This window comes from Carlito syrichta, unplaced genomic scaffold (assembly GCF_000164805.1).
Source record: "Carlito syrichta isolate Samal-C Ts95f unplaced genomic scaffold, Tarsius_syrichta-2.0.1 Scaffold308881, whole genome shotgun sequence".
Taxonomy (NCBI): Eukaryota; Metazoa; Chordata; class Mammalia; order Primates; family Tarsiidae; genus Carlito; species Carlito syrichta.
Genome location: NW_007252977.1, coordinates 115,094 through 139,451, shown reverse-complemented (window position 1 = coordinate 139,451; position 24,358 = coordinate 115,094). Strand labels below are relative to the sequence as shown.

Below are 24,358 nucleotides of genomic sequence, written 5' to 3'. Positions count from 1 at the left end.
AAGGGCAGCTACTCCTAAGAGGGGGTGCTGGAGCAAGGGGAACCCGAGAGGTAAAAGAATAACACAAACAAAAATAACACACACCATATGTTCTCACTCATAAGCAGATCCTGAACATTTACCAAAATACTGTAAGAAAGGGATTGGCAGTAGCTGGAAACTTCCTGGGGTGGGGGAGGGAGGGAGGGATGCATTGTGGAAGGAGGCTTTAAAAAACATCTACAATGTTAAAAAATTAGGCTAAGCATAAACTCAGCCTTTGCACAGTTAAACATGTACTCAGGCTTTGCACGGTTAAGTTCCCTTCCTGGAAGCTGGCAACAGCACCTACTGGCTAGGTTAAATTGTTTAACAGTTTTTTTTTTCGCTTCTGTGAACCCTGCTAGCATTGCTTGAAAGGTACCTAGGCCTCCAGGATGTTGCAGTTTGGCCCACTTGGAAAGCTAATGGGGGCCCCTTGCTGTGGGACTGTTATGTCCAGGCAAGTGGCTGCCAGGCCAGCTCTCCTTTTATAACTTGTACTTTGGTGTTGGCGTCTGTGAATTAAGCGCTCGGTCCCTATTTCAGTGTGACATGAATAAGGGTATCTGATCTCAAACCAGGTAAAGTGGGGACCAAAGGGAAGCCCAAACTTTACCTGTACGATGATCACATGCATACCTAAACCTGAATTGTACCCCACATCTTGCCAAAAATGCACAGAAATAAGAAAGCAAGCAAATATGTAAAAAGTGTCATAGTGGTTACGAGTAGGTTGGTGGAATTGAGGAAATAGGGTTCTTTCTTTGGCTAAAATTGTCACATCTTCAGTAGTTGCTCTGCTAAGCAGGATGAAATCAAGTGAAAAAGTAACCAGTGGTGAGTAATCTACTTCAGAGTGGCCAACATAGACCCTCAGAAGATGGAAGTAACTGAGGCAGGCCTGTGGTTTGTGTATGTCTCCATGATGTGTGATGGTGCAAGTAGCATGCTACCAGCAGGTGAGCCCTGTCTCAAGGTGTGCTGCTTGCCACCATGCTGTTGCCCTGGGCTTAGGAGGCTGGTCCAGAATAGCCAAGTCTTACATTTTGAGAGGAGTCAGAAAGGCAAACTTATTGGTGAAATCCTTATTTTTCCATAATGGTTCAATGTCTGAGGAAGTGACTTGGCGTAGGCTACCAGTCTTACCTCTGACTCAGTGCAACAGAGTTTCAGGGGAGAGTGAGAAAATTGTAGATGGAATCGTTTAGGAATACATTATATCAGGGTCCAGTCTGTAGTGAGCCAGAGCTAGAAAGGAGAGGGGTGGGACTATTGGCTTATTAATTTATTCAATAAAGTTGTATTTAATGTTGAAAAAATAAAGATAAACCAGAAAGAGATTTTGTTTAGAAGCTGCTATGGGAGGAGATACCACCTCTTGGTCGCTAACATTTCTTACCATCTGGCAGGAATTATGGTATATTATCTTGAGTCATATTTTATCTCATTTAATCATCCCAACTGCAGGGAGTAGGTACTATTATTATCCCCAATTTTTCATAAGTGAAAACTGAGTCTTGCCCAATCACATAGCTGGTAGGACAGCCAGGCTTCTAAACACCAATCTGATCCTAGACCCAAGCTGTGAACTGCTGTGCTATATAATATGGGAGATCAGGGGAGGGAGAGATTACTTCCAGCAGCAAGAAAGATTTGTGGATGAAAAGATTTGAGCTTGGAGAGAGCTGGGTTGGGTCAGACCCGAAATCAGCTCTAACAACCAAACAATAAAGGTAAAAGTCAGAGAGTTAATGGTCTGAGACAGGAGTGACATCTGGGGCAGAGGTTGAAAATAAAGGCTGGTGAACTAGACATGGTCCACTGATGGAGAGTAGTCAGAAACAAAACACAACAGAAACCTTACTCATAATTAGTTGTCAGAATTTCTGAGATCTAAAGAATTCATATAAGTTTAGATTTCCAGCTGCTCTGGAGAATCAGTGTCTGGTAACACTGGGCCCACATTCTCACATGGTAGCAATGGATGAGCCTGGCAAAGGCTACCCAACTTCCCATGGGATATAAGTTCTCCTCTTCCCATGTGATCTGTTTGTCTCATTTAAATGACCTGCTTGGACCAGACGCTTGAGCCTAAGAGCCTGGTTTTAGAAAGTGAAGCAGCAGCAGGTAGTAAGGAACAACCTATAGATCAAGGAGGGTGAGAGCTGGGACTCCTGAAATGAAGGCTATGTGGAAGTCTGGGCCCAGTCAGCCCACTTGCTTGAAGAAGTCAGATCCTAAGGTGAGGGGCATTTACCTCTGCCCTCCAAGATCTCTACCAAGGGGTTGGAAGGAAGTGAAATGGGAAAGAGGGGAGACTTGACTGGGGACTCAATAGCAAGGTGTAAATTAGAAGGAAACAGAGTTTAGACAACAGGAAATAGAAAAGTTAATGTGCCTATTCCAAGACCGACCAAAGATTCTGTTTCCAGGAGGCTTATCTGGCTTGTTAAGTGTCCATGGTTACCAGTTAAAAAAAATTAGAAAAAAGAAAGAAAACAAGCCCAAACCAGTCTTTTAAATGCCTCTATTAGTGCTTTCATATGAATAGGCAGAGGGATTTCTTTACTTGCCATTCAGATATTGACTGGAGGCTCCCTTTCTGTTCTGGGAAAAATATTTCCTCAGACTAAAGGAACTTTGGACAGGTTATTAATTTCCTTGAACCTTGGTTTTTTTGTCTCTTAGGAGGCTGAATAGTTCCAAACTTACAGAGGGTAGGAAAATAAGTGAGTGAATGGAGGAATACCAAATGCATGGAAGAGTAGGAAGGAGCAAGTGACTGCTGTGATGACCAGGGACAGGGCTACGAACTCTACATGGGTACTGTCTTAGTCTGTTTTTTTGTTTCTATAGCAGAATACCATAGACTGAGTAATTTATAAAGAAAAGACGTTCATTTGGCTCATAGTTCTAAAGACTAGGAAGTCCAAAATTGGGCAGCTGCTCCTGGTGAGGACCTCATGCAGCATAACATAGTGGGGATGTGAGAGGGGGCAGTACGAAAGGGGCAAAATATGAGGGGTAGCCTTGCTTTATAATAAACTGTTCTCATGGTAACTAACATAGCCCCAGGAGAGTAAGAACTCACTGCCTAAGAATTAACCCAGGTCCACCAGAGCAGCATTTATCCTTCATAATGACCTAATCGCCTTTTAAAAGACTCCCAACACTGCCACAGTAGCAGTCAAATTTCACACATAAATTCTGGGAGACCTATACCATAGCTATTGTTATTCCTGAATCCTTACAGTAACCACATGGGTTATGATATTATTTTTCCCATTGAAAAAAATGAGGAAATTGAGGTTCAGAGAGATTTAGTAATCAAATTGCATAATTAGTAAGGAACAGAGCGAAGAGACTCAAAAAGTGCCAAACTTTTCAGCATTCAGGCCAAAAAAAAAAGTACAGTGATATCTACCTGGCATTCTAACAACACCCACGTAATATTATCAGTCTAGACAGTTAAGCAGATTTATTTCCATATTCTGCTAAAAGCTTGAGGTCACTAGCTGTGTGACCATGGATAGGAGGCCAAACCACTCAAACTTGATTTCCTCACTCGTAAATTTTTGTTTTTTACATTTATTGTGAAGATTAAATGAAGTACTGCATTCAAAATACTTTGAGTGCCTTGGTATACCAGCAGAATGCCCAGTGTATAGCAGTTAGTTAATAGATATTAACTTTAATACATAGACATGTACTGAGTCCCCACTCTGGATCTGATACTTTGCTAGGCATCAGGATTGCAAAGGGGAATGAAACAGCTTCCTTACACTTGTGGAACTCAGGACAGGACAGCCAATTGAGCAGTGAAGTTTTAACACAGTGAAGAAACTATTATAATGGAAGAATAAGTAGTGTGATTTGGGAGTTAGGAAGATACAGATAGAATGAAAAAAAAGGAAAGATTTTTTTTAAAAAGATGGTGAAAAGAAGAGGGAAGGGTGCAGGGAAGACTCCCATGAGGGGTGATCTGGATCTCAAAGGACGAGTAGAGCTTTGCAGTGGAGAAGGCAGGGAAGGCATTTTCCAGAAAGAAGGAACAGCTGATGCAAAGGGAAAGAAGGCAAAAAATTTCCAAGGGGTCTAGGGGTAGGGAACAGGGGAGGTCAGGGAATAGTGAACAGTTCAAGTATGACTAGTGGGGAAATTGTATGGCTTGGGTGATAAAAGCAGAAGAGAAAGATTGAATTCAGGCTGTGGAAGGCCATGTGTGTCTGCTAAGAAGTGTGACCACAAGCTCGTGAGGAGCAAGGAGTGGGTTTTTAAAGTCAAGAGCTTTCATAATCAGATTGTTTTGCATGAAAGACAGTGAAGGGAACCAGCAAGAAGGCTGTTGCAATCAGCCGTCCAGACAAGTGTTGATGAAGATACCAAAAACTGGCAGCTGATAAACTAGGAGTGGGCGGTGAGGAAGAAAAGGGAATGCAGGTGACATAAACACAATGTGTAAAGTCCAAGGCGTGAAAATGGTCTGGTCCCTTCTTACTTAGTCATCCCGAAGGCCCAAAACAAAAACACAGAAATCCTCTTTTAAAAATAATCTATTTTGTTTGTATGCAAATAGGCCAGAGACAGTGAAAATGCAACTCAGATGCAATATTTTGCCTCCAGTTCATGAAATGCAAAGGTCAAATTTGTTTATAAATACAGTCCTTAAAATTCCAACTCCTCACATGAAAACTGTGGCCCTTATTTAAGATTGTTTGCAATTCATATTGCCGAAGAGCAGGCAGAGTGACATCTTGTTTAACCAGAAATTTTTTCAGATAAAGGCATGGGAAGGGAGTAGCAGGAAGGTATGAAAACTATACCTCTATATTTCTGAACCACCAACTTGAAAACTGCAAATCCAGATCAATAAATGCACATTTTTAAGGGTTCACAGAAGTCTTATGTACATTGCTTTTGTTCACAAAGATACACAGGGAAGTGAGTCTTTGACTGTGTAATACCTCCTCCCCACCCCTGATGTGCAATGGAAGCTTAAAAAAAATCCATTGGGTTTTTTTTTAACAAACTTAGTCATATTGACTGTATTCTATATGCCCCCATCTATCTTATTTTACTTTGTAGTACACATTTGGCTTTTACTCTTAAATAAATATTTAACATTAAAAGGTACTTTCACAGACCTTCATGCTTCCCTAAATTTGAAATATGCTGCCATTTGTTAAAAAGTGTTAGTTTTGTTATGTATTATATCCCCTCATCCGCAAACATAGGAAAAAACTATGGACTTAACCCTTTAAGCAAGTTTTACATTTAGAATATTACCTTATTTTATTTCTTCTAACTGAAGTTATAAAGGAAATGACAAATGTCAGATGCTTTGTGAAAGAAATGACAGTTTCTCAGAATATGTAAGTGTGTTCCCTTAAGCAAATAGAATACTTTAAGAGTCTTCTGCTTATTGGTTTGATGTCTTCAGGTAACACTAAAGATTGAAAGGATGAAAAGTTTGTAATTCAATATTTACTCTGAGTTCTGAAAAGTGACATCAAAGATGTTGGTATTTTTTTGTATCAAATTTTTTCTTTTTTTTTTTTTTTTTGAGTCAGAGTCTCACTCTGTCATCCAGGCTGGAATGCAGTGGCATGCTCACGGTCACCGCAGTTTCCATCTGCTGGGCTCAAGTAATCTTTCTACCTCAGTTTTCCAAGTAGCGGGAACCATAGGCACGAGCTACTATGCCCAGTTAATTTTTTTATTTATTGTAGAGACGAGGTCTCATCATGTTACTCAGGCTGGTCTCAGACCCCTGAGCACAGGCAAGCCTCTCGTCTCTGTCTCCCAAAGTGCTGGGATTACAGGTGTGAGCCACCGCACCCAGCCTGATATCACATTTTAAATGTACTGCTGTGTGCTTTTTATTCGTCTTGGAAAAATTTTACATGTTTATGCTATTTGTTAAATAAAAGACTGTCTTTTGTATAAACTATCAGAGGAAGTTCTGAGATTGTAAGATTAATTGTAAATCCTACTGAATAGCTAGAATATAGAATTATTACACTGGAAGGGAAAATTCATCACTTAGTCCATCAATCCCCCAGGAAGTTCTTGCTATAGTATTATCTATAACTAATGATTATGAAGACATTCTGACCATTTAAAATATGAAGTGAAGAAGAACTAATATCTCCCAGAGAAACCTATTATTGAGTCAGAGAACCTGGAGGAAATTTTTCTTAGTTGTGACCTACCTGTCTTATAATGGTATTTAAACCATGAAGTTATATATGTTGCCAGTCACTTCTTGGCAAGCCACACCCATCCCTTATTAGATTGATGTAGGTCTCCTGTACTGGACTGGAGCTCCAGGAGGACAGGGATCATGTTTCTTTGGCTCACCTTGAGTCACAGGATCAGCCCAGAGTCTGCATTCAGTCAGGGCTGGTTAAGCATTTGTTACATGAATGAAGGCAAATTTTAAAAATAAAAATTCTAAATGGTGCAGCTACATGGATTTTTTTTTTTTTTGAGTCGGAATCTCACTCTGTGACCCAGGCTGGAGTGCAGTGGCACGCTGCTCATGGCCACCGAAGCCTCGACCTGCTGGGCTCAGGCAATCCTTCTGCCTCAGCCTTTCAAGTAGTTGGAACTACAGGCACACACCACCACACCCCGCTACTTTAAAAAAAAATTTATTTTAGAGATGAGGTCTTGCCAAGTTGCCCAGGCTGGTCTTGAACCCATGGGCTCAGGCAATCCTCTCACCTTGGTCTCCCAAAGTGCTGGGATTATAGGTTTGAGCCGCTGTGCCCAGTCACATTCGTGGATTTTAAGGTATTATTGGAAAATGGGAAATATTACTGAGATTCAAAGATGGGTTGGAAGGAAGGTAAAGCTTGGAAATGTGTGTCTTTGTGTGTTCCTAACATCTATAGTTCCTACCTGTTCCCATGCAGTCCCGGCACCACCTCTGAAGCCTTGGCCAGCTCCTTCCATGAGATGTTTGGATACACGGCAGGCAAGCAGAGAGGGATGAGTGCTCTGAATGTGGTCCTGCTGCTAGATCCTGATCTTCAGTGGCCATGGGGTGAAATGTGAGCCCCTTGGTCTCCCATGCTGCAGTTCTTCTCCAATGTAGCCTTGCTTCCCTAAACCTGTGCTCCATTTGCCCACGGCCCCTGTGGCCTGCCCCACAGGAATGGGTCTTGTTCCACACACTTTGCCTAATCTCCTGACTTTGGGTGTGCCCCAGCACATCTCACTTCACTCTGCCATATCTCCACCAAACCACAGACCTCAACCACACAGATCCTGGGCATGGCGTTGTTGGCTCCCCACCTGGTGCGGTTGTTGTTACCAGCCTGAGCTCTACCCATCTTCCCCATCCTTCTTGTTGCCTATACCGCCAAAGCAACTGCACATTTAAGTCCACACCCATCCCTGGTACAACTGTAATTTTTCTAAAATGCATACGTCCTAATGCTTACCCTTTTGACAGCTTTTCCTTAACCTACCTTTTAATGTAAGCACACGAAATCTTCAGTCCAAATAAATGTGTTTTGTCGCTAAAGCTACCATATAATTTGAGAGAAAGTGTAAACAATCTTTTGCATTCACTTGACAGAATCCTGCAAATACCTCTCAGGTGTCCCTTGCCTTTCTGACTTCTCCCTTGAGGATGTCTAGGCAAAAGTGTGTCACTGGGTCATACCTGTAATCTCAGCAGTTTGACCAGGGCAGGAGAATCACTTCAGGCTGGGAATTCAAGATCAGACTGGGCAACATAGTGAGATAACCATCTCTACCAAAAAAAATCTAAATAAATTAGTAAATCAATACATAAATAAACAAATATGAATAAGTCAAACATGGGGGCATGTACCTGTAGTCCAAGTTCCTCAGGAGACTGAGATAGGAGGACTACCTGAGCCCTCGAGGTCAAATCTGCAGCAAGCCATAATTAAACTCTGCACTTCTGGTTGATAGAGTAAGACCCTGTTTCAAAAAAAATTTTTTTTAATTTAAAAAAGTATTGATTATGGTGGTGGTTACACAGCTGTACGTATATGTAAAAACTCATCAAATTGCACAACTAAAATTTATAAATTTTATTGTATGTAAATTATACTTTACCATGGTTGATTGAAAATATGAAGGTGTTCTCATCATCTTTCCCCAAAAGCAGAAAAGCAAAGTTCAATTACTATATCTATATCTGGTTAATAATGTTAATTACCTTTTCTTATTTATTTCTAATCTTACCTATATTTGTTAACCAGTACTAAATTTACTTAAATAGAATAGTGAAGTGTAAAGAAAGATAAAATTGATTAATATATAAAATACTTATATAATAATGAGGAAAAATACATAAAACTATATTTATAATTGTTACTTGCTTTTTCCATTAATCATTTTATGTTCTCTTTACCCTCAAGCAGTACCTAAGTTGGTTGAGATTTTTTACTTGGTAAGTTGAGTGTAAACTTGTGCCACTAGTCATTTTCTAATCCAGGCAACTGGACAATCAGACATATGGTTCCAGCTTTCCCCACTAGAGGAATGTTTCTTCTGTACTACCATTCAGAAGAAATGTGCGACTCTACAACACAGAAGTCACAGGTCAGGTCGTATGCTGAACCCTAGGAAAATCAGCACTAAGATTTGTACTGTCCTAGCCATGGAAATTCCCCATAAATCACACACACACACACACACACACACACACACACACACACACACACACACACACACACACATACACAGCTAAACAAATGGATGCAATTTAAGAGAAGCCGATGATTTTGACAGTCAATTACCTTCTCATATAACATATTATGGTTCTAAACCTGATCATGCCTGATATGTGTATATATATATATATACACACACACACAGAGAGAGAGATATATGTAGAGCGGGGATGGAAGGGGGAGAGAGAGAGAAGAATGGAGAGGGGAAGAGAGAGAGGAATGGAGAGGGGTAGAGAGAGAAAAAGAGAGGAATGTGGGAGACAGAGAGAGAGAGAGCAATGGAGGGGGGAGAGAGAGAGAGAAAAAGAAATTGACATATATATGTCTAATTTCCACTTAATTATGAAATGTTAATATGATTAGGATGCATATAAGCAATTTGATTGTTTGGTGGTCATATAATACTTGCTTCATGACAAGCAGTCCTGTTTACATGGTTATCTGGTGTCTCATGTTTAAGTAAGAGGCTATTATGCAAAACAATAAAAGTTCCACGTAGAAGACAGAGAGTGATTTCAGTAAATTCGTTCCTGGTTTTTATACTTGATTTTATTACTGAGAAGGTCAGAGGCTTCATACAACATCCCTATCTGCAGATATACTTTATGTACCATTGAAGCTACCCAGTATGAATGACAAATAAAAACATCACAGTCCTAAACACTGTTTGGTCAAATAAGAAATCAAAAAGGGCCGGGCTCGGTGGCTCAGCCTGTAATCCCGCGCCTTTGAGAGGATGAGGTGAGTGGATTGCCTGAGCCCACGGGTTCGAAAACCCACCTGGGCAACTTGGCGAGACCTCATCTCTACAATAAATAAAAAAAAATTAGCCAGGTGTGGTAGCGCGCGCCTGTAGTTCCAGCTACTTGGAAGGCTGAGGTGGAAGGATCGCCGGAGCCCAGCAGGTCAAGGCTGCTGTGGCCGGGAGTGGCCACTGCACTCCAGTCTGGGTGACAGAGTGAGACTCCAACTCAAAAACAAAAACAAAAACAAAAACAAAACAGAAATCAAAAAGGTAATTAAAAATACTCTGATATGAATGAAAATGATGACACAACATTCAAAACTTATGGTATGCATCTACAACTGTGCTTTGAGAGAAATTTATACTGGTAAATGATTATATTAAAAAAGAAAATAGAACTCAAATCAATAACCTAACTTCCTAAGTTATGAAAATGGAAACAGAAGAGAAAACTAAAGCGAAAGAAAGCAGAAGAAAGGGAATAATAATAGGAGGGTTGGGGTCTATTTTCAAGTCACATTTTAAAAAATCCCTAAAATCCTAAAAATGCTCTAAAGTTGACTATTGTGACCATAGTTGTACATATCTGTGAATGTCTTTAAAAATCCCACTTAATGGCATACTGTCAATGGATGAATTTTGTGATATATAAATTATATCTCAATAATGTGTTATAAAAATTTGTTTATCTTACATCCATACCTTGAAGCGCATTACCATATTAAGAAGAAATATTTTATGCAGTTGCAAATATATATGTATATATAAATGAGCAAAGAATAGTATACTTACACTTGTGGCATATATTTTGTCACTTCACATAATTTTAATAGAGTTCAGAATGTCCCTATTTTGTGAGTTAAGAATGTCCCCATTTTGTGAGTTTAATTTAATCATTCATACATTTAGAAAAATGACCATATAATTTTGGGTCCAATAATTACACACAAGACCAGTATACATATTAAGAAAAGACACCACCAGCATCCTGGAAGTCCTTTCTTCCCTTCTTTAGTTACAGTATTCCCACACCCAAGGATAGCCACTCTTCTGACTTAGGTCATCAGAGGTCTATTTTGTTGTGCTTCAATTTAATTCAAGAGTAAATTACACATATAGAGTTTGTGTTGGGATTATTTGTTCAACAGTATATTTTTGGTTTTTAAATTTTTCATTAAAACCATAGAATCATATTTCAGTGAGCAATCTTCATATATTAATTTAGATTGCATAAAATCTGTAGTCCAATTTTGGAATAAGTGACACATTTACACTATTGAATCATCCAACCCATGAATATATATTGTTTTATATATAAGTTTTTGTAGCAAATTTATATTTACATTTGTATATATACAATGTATATAAATTTGTTAAGGGAAGCCATCATCTTCTTGCCTCATGTTTTCATTGGGAAGGACTTCTACTAGAGTCAGTAGTTCTCAATGCTGACAGAATACAGTCAGCTGTGAAATTTCTGAAAGCGCACACACATGCACACACACAGTCTAGGTCTTTATCCCAAGACATTGTGATTGTATTGGTCTAGGATGCTTGGAAATTATTAACTTTTAAAAGCTGCAGTGTGGGAGCCTATAAGAAAAACAGTATTTCTCAAATTTTAATTGCCTCAAAAATCACCTTGAGAGCTGATTCAGCAAGTGAGAGGTGGGGCCTGAGAACTGACATTTCTAATAACTTCCTGAGGTGATTCTGGTGCAGCAAGTCCAGGAAATATTTTGAGATCCACTGAGTTAGAAGAGCTCTCCTAGCCTGACTTGATGCCTTACTCATTCCTGTCCGTAATAAGAGGATAACTGATACACATGTTTGAGGACTTTGGAAGAACATGTGGAAATGATTATTTCTGCCACATCACTGCTTCTTTTGTGACTGCCTATTTTCGGAGATGATGCCTTCTGGTTTGTTTTCTTTGAAATCAGAAAATTTCTTCATACAAATCCTTCCCTTGTGGGGAAAGCTTCTGTTTTTTGTTCAGACCTGATTATTTTCTATGGGTCAGCCTAGGGAATGTTAGCATACACTTCTGGTCATACCCTTCAATATTCGAATTCTCTAATCATGTTTATAAGCATTATCATTGTTATATATTCACTGTTATGTTCTCTAACTGATTACAAATTTGAAAGATGCTTCCAAGAGTTTCTGGATAATTGTAAACAATTTAACGTGTGCTCTATTGGAATTTCAGTTAGAGAAAATGTAGAAGATATATGTGAGGAGATAATGGCTACAAGTTTATGAAATTACTGGAAGTTATCAGGATCAAGAACTTATATGTATGCATGTGTACGATCCTATAGCATGTCAAATACTTTTTTTAGAGTATTGAAAAAATGAATATGTAAAAGAAGTTTTAAAAAAAGTTTCACTACTATAAGAAAATGACTGACAGTGTTGGGAAACTATGGGGGGGAAGGGAGTTGGGATTAATGGTAGTAAATATCTGTCTGGGGACAGGGAGGCACCTCTTATCAACAAGGGTGTCTGAATGAAGCATATTTGGATACCTTACCCTTAACTGTACCCCACAATATCATAATAAAAATATTGATTATAAAAATAAATAAATAATAAAAAAAATAAAAAAAGTTTCACACAAAAATGCTCACAGAAGTGCACTTAATAGTAACCCACACTTAAAAATCCCAAATGACCAACAAGAAGTAAATAGATAATAAAATGACCATATTCTCTTGGAGTAGAACAATACATAGCAATAGACTACTGTTATATAAAAATAATAAATATTGAAAATAATGTTGATCATAGCATTTATAAATAATTTATGAAAATTAAGTTTGCTGTGTTGACAAGACAGAGTTTCTCTCTTAAAGAAGAGGGGAAAACAACTGACTAGACATTGTCATAAAAGAGACTAAAGTCATGTTTTTGCGCTTTTTTGTATTCACTTTATAATTTAATAAGAAGCGTAGTTGAGAAAAATATTATCCTTTGTATATATACTTGTTCTCTTTTTTGTATTCATATTAGTTAAAAATTTATACATTTTATTTTGGTATTACATTTTACATTTATTAATTGATTTGATTTTCCTTTAGTTTTCTAATTCATTTGTTTTCTACTTTATCTTCATTTATTTACATCTGCATTCTTAGCTATATTTCCAATTGCTTTTTAATGTCTGAAATTGCATTAGTTTTACTTATTTATTGTATAAGAAGTTCTCCTATCTTCCAGAGAAGATGCTCTTTACAGTTTGGCTTAGTACTCTGTTTCATTAAAAAGTCAATGTTGCAATAGGAGGTTGGAATAAAATGTCTTTTAAGTTTCAATAAATTATTTTTTCTTAATAGGTCATACATTATTATTCCCATTAACTTTCTTTTCTTTTCTTTTTTTTTTTTTTTTGAGTTGGAGTCTTACTTTGTCGCCCTGACTGGAGTGCCATGGCACACTCATGGCCACTCCAGTGTCGACCTGCTGGGCTCCGGCAATCCTTCCACCTCAGCCTTCAAAGTGACCAGAACTACAGGCATGTGCCACCACACATGGCTAATTTTTTTATTTTTATTTTTTATTGTAGAGACAAGGTCTCACCAAGTTGCCTGAGCTGATCTTGAGCCTGCAGGCTCAGGCAATCTACTTTCTTGACCTCCTAAAGTGCTGGGATTACAGACTGAGCCACCGAGCCTGACCCAACTTTTCATTTGTAACTGTTCTGAAAGTTTCATTCTACCTCAATAAGATTAAAATGTGCTATTACTTGGTCAAGTGAAAAAAGACTCTAAGTAACATTTTCCTATAGTTTTTCATATTTCCAATATCTGTTTTTATTAAGCTTAAGAAAATTAAAAAATTTGAAATAGAATCTTGTATTTGGAGGTTAGATGAAACAAATCAAGATATAAGGAAGGATCAATTGCATTTAGAGAAATATGCTCCTTAGTCTTAAATAGGGTATATAATCTTTCATGGTCATGCTTTAAAAAAAAAAAACTAGATATTTAAAACTTTTGTTTTTATAAATTATTTGTAATTTCTCAAAGTTTTCAATATAATTTTAATGTATAGGATTGGTAATAAAAATAATAGCATGAAGAATTATTACAGCCAGGCTCGGTGGCTCAGCCTGCAATCCCGCACCTTTGGGAGGCTGAGGTGAGTGGATTGCCTGAGCCCGCGGGTTCGAGACTCGCCTGGGCAACTTGGCAAGACCTTATCTCTACAATAAATCAAAAAATTAGCCAGGCGTGGTAGCGCATGCCTGTCGTTCCAGTTACTTGGAAGGCTGAGGCAGAAGGATCGCCGGAGCCCAGGAGGTCGAGGCTACAGTGGCCGGGAGCAGCCACTGCACTCCAGTCTGGGCGACAGAGTGAGATTCCAACTCAAAAAAAAAGAATTATTATAAATTAAATATACACACATATGTGTAATATTTCTTCCATGTAATATTAACTATAAAATTTAATCTAAGTAATTAACAACTACCATAAAAACAATAATTATAGTATTATGAACAATAACAACCATTTTAGTCATGCATGTCAAATTAAAATATATTCCAATCTCATGCTTATCAGGACATATTAATTCATAGTAAATGTTCCTTTAGTATTTAGTAAATATTCTAATGTAAAGTCTGTTTAGTAATTCCCAAAATTGTTTGACCTTTAAGAGAAAGAGGCAAGACAGACTTTAAGACATAAAACATTAATTAAATTTTAATATTAAATAGCTTTGTTCATTATTCTAACATCATCCCCATATATTTCAGTTTTCTGTAATACTTGTATTTTTAAAATGTAAAATACACAACAATTTTAAAGATTATCTTCTTCAGTCAACATATTTTGTAAATGATGAAATTTTAGTAATTCTAGAGGGTGTGGTTTTAATTTGCTTTTCTGTGATGTTGATAATTTTTTACATGTACTAATTGGCCAATTAAGTAACATATTAATTTCCTTAAAATTAAGGTGCATTCAGATTTTATTTTTTGTTGCATCGATTTGTATATATCATATATTTTAAAAATAATCAATTTTATTAAAGGTATTAAATGTATTGACATAAAGTTGTTCATAATTATTAGTAATTTATGATCTCCAAAATTTTTGTTGATAACATCTTCCATTTCTGAGTTGGTGATTTGTGTTGAGTCTCTTTTTTACTTAATCGGCAGAACCAGAGGTTTACTGATTTTTGTGGACTTATTAAAACATAAGCTCTAGCTTTACTAATTTTCTCTATTGTCTTCTTAATTATATTTCATTGAATTTCTTCTCATATTTCTTTCCTTGCTTTTCAGATGTCAGTTTGCATTTCACTTTTCTAGCTTAATTAGTTTGAACCTTAATTCTTTGGTTTTAGATATTTTTCTAATATAAGTATTTAGAGCTATAATTCCTCTTTCTAGAACTACATTAGTATTATCCTATAAATTTTACCTTTTTTCATTGTTGAGTTAATTTTTCAAAAAATTCTCTTGTAATTTCAACTTTATGAATTATTTGGAAATGTTTTCTGCAATAATGCTTTTTCCAGATATTTTATCATTAATTATTTCTAATTTAATGTATTTTGGTTTGCTGTACATAATTCTATATATATTAAACTTTTTTATAGCCCAGCAAATACTCTTCCTCAGTGACTGTACATGTACACTTAGGATTATTTTGTCATTGTTGCATGTAGTACTCTATAAAATTAATTCAATCTTAAGGTGTCTGATAATATTTATCTTAGTCAGTTTGGGCTGCTATAACTGGGTATATACAAGGTCAGACAATTAAATTCGCCAGCTCATCCTAGAAAAAGTGCTACATACCTCACTGCTGAATATTACTTTGGTCACCTTTGAAGTACTCCCCTTGGGAAGCTATATACTAATGTCAGTGCCTAGTCCACTTGTCAAAGCAAGTTTGAAACTCTTTTCATGGAATGGCCACCAGAGTAGTCATTGTGAGAATGTCAGAATTTAAATTAGAGCAACGAATAAACATTAACTTTCTTGTTAAACTTGTCAAGAATGAAAGTGAAGTCGGGACATGTCAGTAGTCCACGTTTATGGGTATAATGCCATGACTAAAACGGCAGTGTAAAATGGATTACATATTTTTTTGAGGAACAGAAAGTGTCATTGATGAAGAGAGGTTAGTTCGACCAGTAATGAGCAGAAATGAGGAAAACATTGTAAAAATGTGTTGAATTGATAAGCATAACTGACCAAATAAACATCGAGAGAGATACAGTTAGGAAAATCTTAACTGAAAATCTTGGCATGAGAAAGGCAAGTGGAGAAATGGTTCTGAAGGAGCTCTTGCGTCATGACAATGCATCAGCTCACACACCAGTGTGTGAGGTAGTTTTTAGCCAGTAAACAAATAACTTTATTGAAACACCCTTCCTAATCACTTGATCTAGTCCCCGATGATTTTTTCTTTACCTAAACATAAAGGAAACATTGAAAGGAAGATATTTTGATGACATTCAGGACATCAAAGGTAATATGATGACAGCTCTGATGGCAATTCCAGAGAAAGAGTTTCAAAATTGCTCTGATGAGTGGACTAGGCGCTGGTGTCAGTGCATAGCTTCCCAAGGGAAGTACTTTGAAGGTGACCCTAGTAATATTCAGCAAAGAGTTATGTAGCTCTTTTTCTAGGATGAGTTCACGAACTTAACTGTCAGCCCTCATATCGGGTAGCTTAAACAATAGAAGTGTATCTTTTACTGACATGGAGACTGGAAAGTCTGAGATCAGAATGCCAGTATGGTGGATTCTGGTGACAGCAGGATTCCTGGTTTGCAGTCATTCTTTCATTGTATCTTCACATGGTGGAGAGCAGAGATCATCTCTCTCATGTCTCCTCTAGCAAGGAATAATTCCATTCACAAGGACTCCACCCTCATGGCCTAATTATCTCCCAAAGATCCCACCTCCAAATGCTATCACACTGGGGATTTAGTGTGATATGTACAACATACACATTTTGGGAGGATGCAAACATTCAGTTCATAGCAGTATTGCTCATATGCTCTATCTTAACTAATTTTATCTAGCCATTGTACTGATTTTTGAAACAAATTAATAACTTCTATCATAATTATAGAACTATTTATTTCTCCCCTTAACTTTGTTATTTTTTGTTATATGTATTTTTAATCTTGGTTGTTAATGCATACACTTTTTCAGTTAGCACTTTTTCAGTTGTAAAATATTCCTCTAGTTTTGGTAATATGTTTTTGTCTAGAATTCTATTTTATTTTATCTGATATTAAAATGTCAGGATTCTGGTTTTAGTTCCAATGAGTAAAAGTCTAGGAAGTCAACCCTCCCATCCTTATCCTAGGAAAAAAATAAAAGAAAAAGGGATTAAACAAAAGGAAAATCAATGACTTCTCTTGCACCAACTGTAGAACTGAGGTTCATGGCAAACTGCCACTGTGAAATCTGGAGAGATGGGTAAATCCAGAGTTAACTCAAACATGAATGTGCCACTGCACTCCAGCCTGGGCAACAGAGACGCCAATTAAAAACAAAAAAAAAGACAAAAACATAAGAACAAGACTCAGGTTATACAGAAGTTGAAATTACTAGATAGAGAATTACATAAATTGTATACATACATAAATAATTATAGAAATACATGGTTGAAAAAACAAAATCTCTCATGTAAGAGAGTTTAAATAATTTATTTAGCTATGACTTCCTCAAGAAGTTAAAGCATAATCTATTATTGCTTAAATGTGGGCTGAGTATAGTGACTTTTCTTGAATGTGTTTATTTCCAGAATGAACAGGGATGGTGAAAAGAGTAACTTCAGAATGCATAAATCTGGCAGACACTATCTCAGCCAAATAATTAAGGTCAACATATGTGGGGGGACACAAAAACCCTCAAAATTATGTTCTAGAGCGTGAGACCCTTGTAGTATTTTTCTCCTACTAGGTAACTGTTCCAGTTAGTGTTGTTAAGAGATGCTGTGTTCAGTTTCAGTTAATGTTTTTTGGGGGGAGATTCTTTAAACCCATTTGCCGATTTCATGATGAATGATTTACAAACACACCTGGCATACCAGAGTGTTCAGCCTGGAGGTCATGCCATTTTGGTCAAGAATGACTTGACCTCTATACCCCACCCTCCTTATTCACCCAATCTTGCCCTAAAGCTATTTATTTATTTATTTGTTTCCCTGGACAAAAGAAATCCTCCTAGGGAAGCATTTTGCCAATGTGAAAGAGGTGAAATAAAAACAGCAGATGCACTAAAAGACATCAAAATTGATGAGCTCAAAAACTGTTCTGAGCAGTGAAAAAAGCATCTCAATGTATTTATTGCATCAAATGGAGAGTACTCAAAGTATTCAAAAGGTGACTGAAGTTTAAACATGTAAGACTAAATACACAATATTTTATAAATAAATTCCACTTTTGGGGGGGTACCCCCTAGTATAGATAATATCTATTGCCCTTTGCCTCTGTGGTCTTTCTCTTAAAACACAATTTTTCATTAGCCGGGTGTGGTAGTGCACGCCTGTAGTTCCAGCTACTTGGAAGGGTGAGGCAGATGGATCGCCGGAGCCCAGCAGGTTGAGGCTGTGGTGGCTGAGAGTGGCCACTGCACTCCAGTCTGGGTGACAGAGTGAGACTCCAACTCAAAAAAAAAAAAACCCACAATTTTTCGATATAGCTGTCATAGCTCATTTTTTGCAGCTATAGCAAATTCTGAGACTGAGAAATTTGTACAGAACAGAGATTTATTTTCATGGTTCTAGAGGCTGAGAAGTCCGAGATTAAGTTGCTTGCATTCTGGTGTCTGGTGAGGTCCTCCATGCTGCATCCTTATATTGTAGAAAAGGTGAAAAGTGCACAAGGAATGATTCCTGTGCCCTCACATAACTGATGAGCAGAGGAAAATTAACCCACTCTTGCAAGCCATTTTGTAAGAGTCCTCATTCCATCTCTGAGGGCTCCACTATCTAACTTATTCCACCTCCTAAAGGCCCCACTTCTGAATACTACCACATTGGGGATTAAATCTCAACACATAGATTTTGAAGGACATTTAGACCACAACTTTCCACCCATGGTTTCCCAGCTTATGTTATCCTCACATGCAAAACACATTCATTCCGTCCCAATAACCCCAAAGTCTGACCTTGTTCCAACATTAACTTAAAAGTCTAAAGTCCAGAGTCTTATCTGAAGCAGATACGGGTGAGACTTAAGGTCTGATTTATCCTGAGGCAAATTATGAACTGTGAAAATCAAATGGAGTCAGGTGCTTTCAAAGTACAATGATGGGACAGGTGTAGGATAAACATATCCATTCTAGAAGAGACAGGAAAGAAGAAAGGGGTAATAAGTACCAGATAAGTTAAAAACCCTAGAGGAAAATTTTAAGTCTTAAAAATAATCTTCTTTGTTTCTATGTTTGCCTTCTAGACACATCACACTGGATTTAACTGGATGCTGCACTCTGGTATCTCTACAGACCTGGGGTTTCAGAGGTCGCTGTCCCCATGGATCCACTAAGCATTTCCCTAGTGAGTAGGACCTTTCTGCAGTGACCCCAACTTCACAGCTTTGCTGAGTATTGCCCTAGTGGGGATTCTCCACAGTGGCTCTGCCCTGCAGCAGATCTCTGCCCGGGCCCCAGGGCTCTCCAAGAAATCATTTGAAATCTAACTGGAGGACGCTATGTCTCCCTAGCTCTTTCACTCTACACACCTGCAGAGTTAGCACCAAGTGGGTGCTGCCAAGGCTTACAGCATGTGTCCTCTGTGGGACAGCCACAGCTAGAGTGACCAAGGAACACAACCAAAATGCAGGGAGCAAAGGCTTGAGGTGGTGATGGGCAGCAAACCCTGAGGTCCCAGAGATGCTCTGGCCCTCTGGTAACCTGGGCCTCTCCTTCGAAAATATTTTTCCCTCAAGGTCCTGGAATTCTGAGCTGTGATGAGCCTAGGAGATATCCAAAATATATTCAGGGTCATTGTGTGATGAGTAGCTTCTGGCTTCTTTCTATCTATACTAATCTCCTTATCTAGTGATTGCTTGGCCCTACTCTTGGTTTTCTTGTCTCAACACACTTTTTTTTTATTCTTTACATAACCAGTCTGAGACTTTTCCAAAATCTTTATATTTTTCTTCCCTTTTGATTATAAATTTATATATTTCATCTTTCAATTATTTATATTTTCTCACATTTTTCTATAAGCAAGTAAGAGAAGCACTCTGAACATTTTGTTTAAAGATTTCTTACAAAAAGTATTTTAGTTCGTGGTTCTTAAATTCTTCCTTCCACACAGCAGCAGGGCATGGGAATAATCTAGCCAAGTCCTTTGCTACTTTGTACAAGGTTAACCTTTTCTTCAGTTTCCAATAAGTTTTTCCTCATTTCCATTTAAGACCACATAACCTTTGTTGTCCGTATTTTCACTACCATTCTGTCCTCAATTGCTTGGATGGTCTCTAAGGCTGAGTTTTCTCCACAGCTCTCCTCTTCTGAGCCCTCATCAGAATCATCCTCAGCAATCAGTTCATAGCAATACAGACTTTTTCCAGCATTCACTTAATAACTGCTCCACCCTCCACTCTTACTGAGTTCCAAAGATGTTTCCACATTTTTACTTATTTGATGTTAATTCACGAGTTACTTAACTTCTTCAGGCTTTCATTTCCTTAACTATAAAATGGGGTCAAGGACACCCACTCCCAAGGTGGTGGAAGGAATTAAATGAGTATGTGAAGTGTCTTTGGCCCCTGTTAATATAGATGACCAGAACGTTTTTCTTACTAATCATTTATATTCATATTTTCCCCCTAGCATTAATAAGCAAGAAGAAATTGGGAAACTATGGTAAGTACCAGGAGCTTATTGGAGCTTTACCCTTCAGAGGTCCAGGTCTTGCTTCATTTAGCCGGTAGCCCAAGCAGTTGGCAGACTTGTTCTTATGGTTTGATGACATTTATCGACTGTTTTCCAAACCAAAGGAGTTGAGCAGAACCTAGAAGAAATTGACATAGAGTAAGGGGAAAGACAGAATTGAGACAGATTTCTAAGCAAAGATTTTTAGCCAAAACTAAAAAATAAAATAGCAAAAAAGCCAGCAATAATCTAAATGGCTAACAATTTATTCATTCAGCAAACGTCCAGTACCTATAATGAGTCGTCCAGGCCCAGTGTCAGATGCAAGGAATGCAAATATAAGCAAAACCAGACATGGCTGCCATTCTCCTAGCATACCCTCTGGTGGTAGTTTGTTAAATGACAGCACACCCATATCTGGAATGTTCCACTGCCATTATGAAGAAAGTTTGCAAAGTATAAGTGATAAAGCAGTCTAGTCTTGGTTTTCGCACCAACTTAAAAATTAGGATACAGGGCTGGGCATGGTGGCTCACACTTATAATCCCAGCAGTTTAGGAGACTGAGGTGAGAGGATCTCCTGAGTTCACAGGTTTGAGACCAACCTGGGCAACTTGGCAAGACCTCATCTCTACAATAAATAAAAAAATAGCCATCTCTACAATAAATTAAAAAATGGTGACACATGACTGTAGTTCTAGCTACTTGGAAGGCTGAGGTGGAAGAATTGCCTGAGCCAAACAGGTTGAGGCTGCAGTGGCCGGAAGCATGCCACTGCCCTCCAGCCTGAGTGACAGAGTGAGACTCCTACTCAAAAAAAAAAAAAAGGATACAAAAATTGTATTTGTAGTATTAATAATGTGGTACAAATCATCCATAACCCACAACTCAAAAAGAACAATTGTCATCAGTGTAGTCCATTAAATTCTGCTCTTTTTTTCCTATTAACATATCTACTACAGGCATAGAAAACTACCAGAAAATCTTTTTTTTCTTTTCTTTTTTTTTTGAATTGGAGTCTCACTCTGTTGCCCAGGCTGAAATGCAGTGGCACGTTCAAGGCCACTGCAGCTTCAACCTACTGGGCTCAGATGGTCCTTCTGCCTCAGCCTTCCAAGTAGTTGGGACTGCAAGCACGCACCACCACACCTGGCTAATTTTTTGATTTATTGTAGAGGTGAAGTCTTGCCAGATGGGATTATAGGTGTGAGTCACCATGCCTGGCCTGGAAAATCTTGAAAAGAGTATTGATAGTTATTATTTTTGGATTGTGGTATTATGATTGATTTTTGTTTTTTCCTGTTTGATTTTCTATTTATTACAAGATTCTTACAATGAGCATGTATAAGCAGGAAATAAGTTAATTAAAACAGTCACAGACATGCACTGGGTGCATGTTTTCATGAAGGGTGGTTTCAGAGTCCACACAGGGCCTCATACCTGTAATAGTAGCACTTTGGGAGGTCAAGGCAGGAGGATTGCCTGAGCCCAGGAATTTGAGACCAGCCTGGGCAAGATAAAGAGACCTTGGCTCTACAAAAATAATACTTAAAAATTAGGTGGGTGTGGTGGCACACGACTGTAGTCCCAACTACTGGGAAGGCTGAGGCAGGAGAATTGCCTGAGCCCAGGAGGTCAAGGCTTCGGTAGCCATGATCATGCTGCTGTACCCCATCCTGGGCAACAGAGTGAGACCCCTACAAATAAATAAATGAGGCAGTCACAGACCTCCACAGAGCATCTCCTCCAATATTCATTTGTTTTCTTTCCCCTTACCCTTGGTGTATCCAGGGCAGGACAAACAGGTCCCCACCCAGGGAGCACAGGCATTGTGAGAGATGCTTCAACCACTGCCAAGTTTCTGTGGAGCCCAGCGTCTCCTGCCTGGTGATAAACTGCTGCCTGCTCTGTGGTGCTACCTTCCACATGTGCAAAGAGGGAGAGCACGAGCTCCTCTGCCCTCTCGAGCAGGTGCCGTGCCTCAACTGTGAGTATGGCTGCCTCCTTTTCCGTGTCCCACCACAAGCTAGCCAAACACCTGCAGGTGTGTCCCACCAGCATGGTCTGTTGCTCCATGGAGTGGAACCGCTGGCCCAGTGTGGACTCTGAAACCACCCTTCATGAAAACATCATGAGAAAAATCCCCAGTGAGGAGTGAAGGTCTTCTTCAGATTTTTGAAAATAGTGGAACTTTTCCCAGAAACTAGAAAGGCCACCGAGGAGGAACCAATTGTGAATGGCAAAGCCAATTTGGAGGAAATGAGAGGAGCAGTGGGTGGAGTGGACGCTGGTTTGGTACCAAATGGCTATCTGTCAGCAATTCATGGGAAGACGGTAGAGCTGAGTCAAGAAGAATGAGAGGCGTTAACCAAACCAAAGAAGGGATGAACCTGGCCAAGTTTGACAAGTGGGAAAACATGTTCAGCATAGAGCATGTCGCCTCTGCTTTAACAAATTCATCAGCAAGCGGTGAGAGCAAGAACAGGAATGACCTGGGGAGAGCAGATTTCCAGTGGCAATGACATGTTCAAAGGAGAGGACACCACCGCAAGGAAAGAGCCCCAGGAAGACCAGAAGCAGCAGGAGACTGTCATGCAGCCATGGAAATAATAGGACTTGCCCCTTGGCAGGATGGTGTTCTGAAAAGACTGAAAACAGCTGTGGATGCAAAAGACTATAATATGTAGCCAGTGCACAACGGGCAGATACTTATTCACTTTCATCAGATGCATGCTTATACACCTATGGAGAGAGAGTTTGTTTATTTATGGCAGCCTGGAGGCTCAGGAAATCAAGACTGTTTACACCTTCAAAGTTCCTGTGATACTTTGGAAAGCGATCTCGCATTGGAGATGCCATGTTGAGTTGTGGGCCAACTGAACACAAGGCCACGGATACTTCAGACCTGGGGATCACTGTAGGGAACCTGCCCAAGTCAGATCTCATCAAGACTACCCTCCAGTGTGCTTTGGAAAGAGAACTCAAAGGCCACATTATCTCTGAATCCAGGAACATTTGATGGGCTGTTCATGAGTTTTGCCACACAGACATACAACTTTGAGCCAGAACAGTTTTCCTCAGGGACAGTGCTGACTGACCTAACTGCTTCTACCCCAGGGGGAACTCCATGTGGAGCTACACAGTGAGTGTGTGACCAGGTGACACAACAAGAGCAGTTCTGCCTTTACTTTCACTTGTAACAAATTCTTCAGGAGGGATGAATTTTCCCTGCACTTCAAGAACGTCCACACAGACATTCAGTTGTGTCTCAACGGCTGGTTTCAGCATTGACGCCCCCTTGCCTACTTGGGATGTATGTTTGTTCAAAACCACCTCCGTCCCCCAAGGCAAAGGTGATCTATAGTCAGGAGCTTAAGACCTTTGTCATCAAGTCAGAGGTTGCTCCAGAGCTGAGTGAGGGAAGGAAGAACAACCATCTCTCGGGCCGTGGAGGACGAAGCCAGAATTCTCTAATTAGCCTGCACCTGGAGATTCTGCAGTACATTGCTGGGTTCTTGGACAGCATCAGTCTATCCCAACTCTCCCAGGTGTCCTTGCTGATGAGAAATATCAGTGCCACTTTGTTACAAGAGAGAGGGATGGTCCTCTTGCACTGGAAGAAGAAGCAGTATTCCCATGGAGGTACTTCCTGGAGTCCACAGAGAGGCAAATAAACACTCATTTGTGTATACATTCATTCATTCAACAAACTATTATTAAGAGATTTTTATGTGTCAAGCCTTGTACGAGGCACTGGGACAGTTCCAGTAAATAATACGGGACTCATGGAAGTCATTTGAGTCAGGAAGACAGAGCTATAAGCATATAAGTAGCCATGCAGATGGTGGTACCTTTTTATCTTTAAATATGTGTCCTGAGTATCTTTGATTGCTCACATTATCTGTCCTCCATTCTTCTCCACCCTTCTCAATGCCCCAGGAGGCTGATCTCTACAGATTGCCTCAACTGGCCCTCTTGTCCTCCAGCTTCCGGGGGGCCGATCTGATGGGAGTGTGTCAG

At 39.0% G+C, this 24,358-nt stretch overlaps 1 pseudogene; it reads left to right on the top strand.

The window, feature by feature from the left end:
* Positions 1–24,012, top strand: part of LOC103268742 — a 31,387-nt pseudogene extending 7,375 nt beyond the window's left edge.
* Positions 24,013–24,358: the final 346 nt, after the last annotated feature.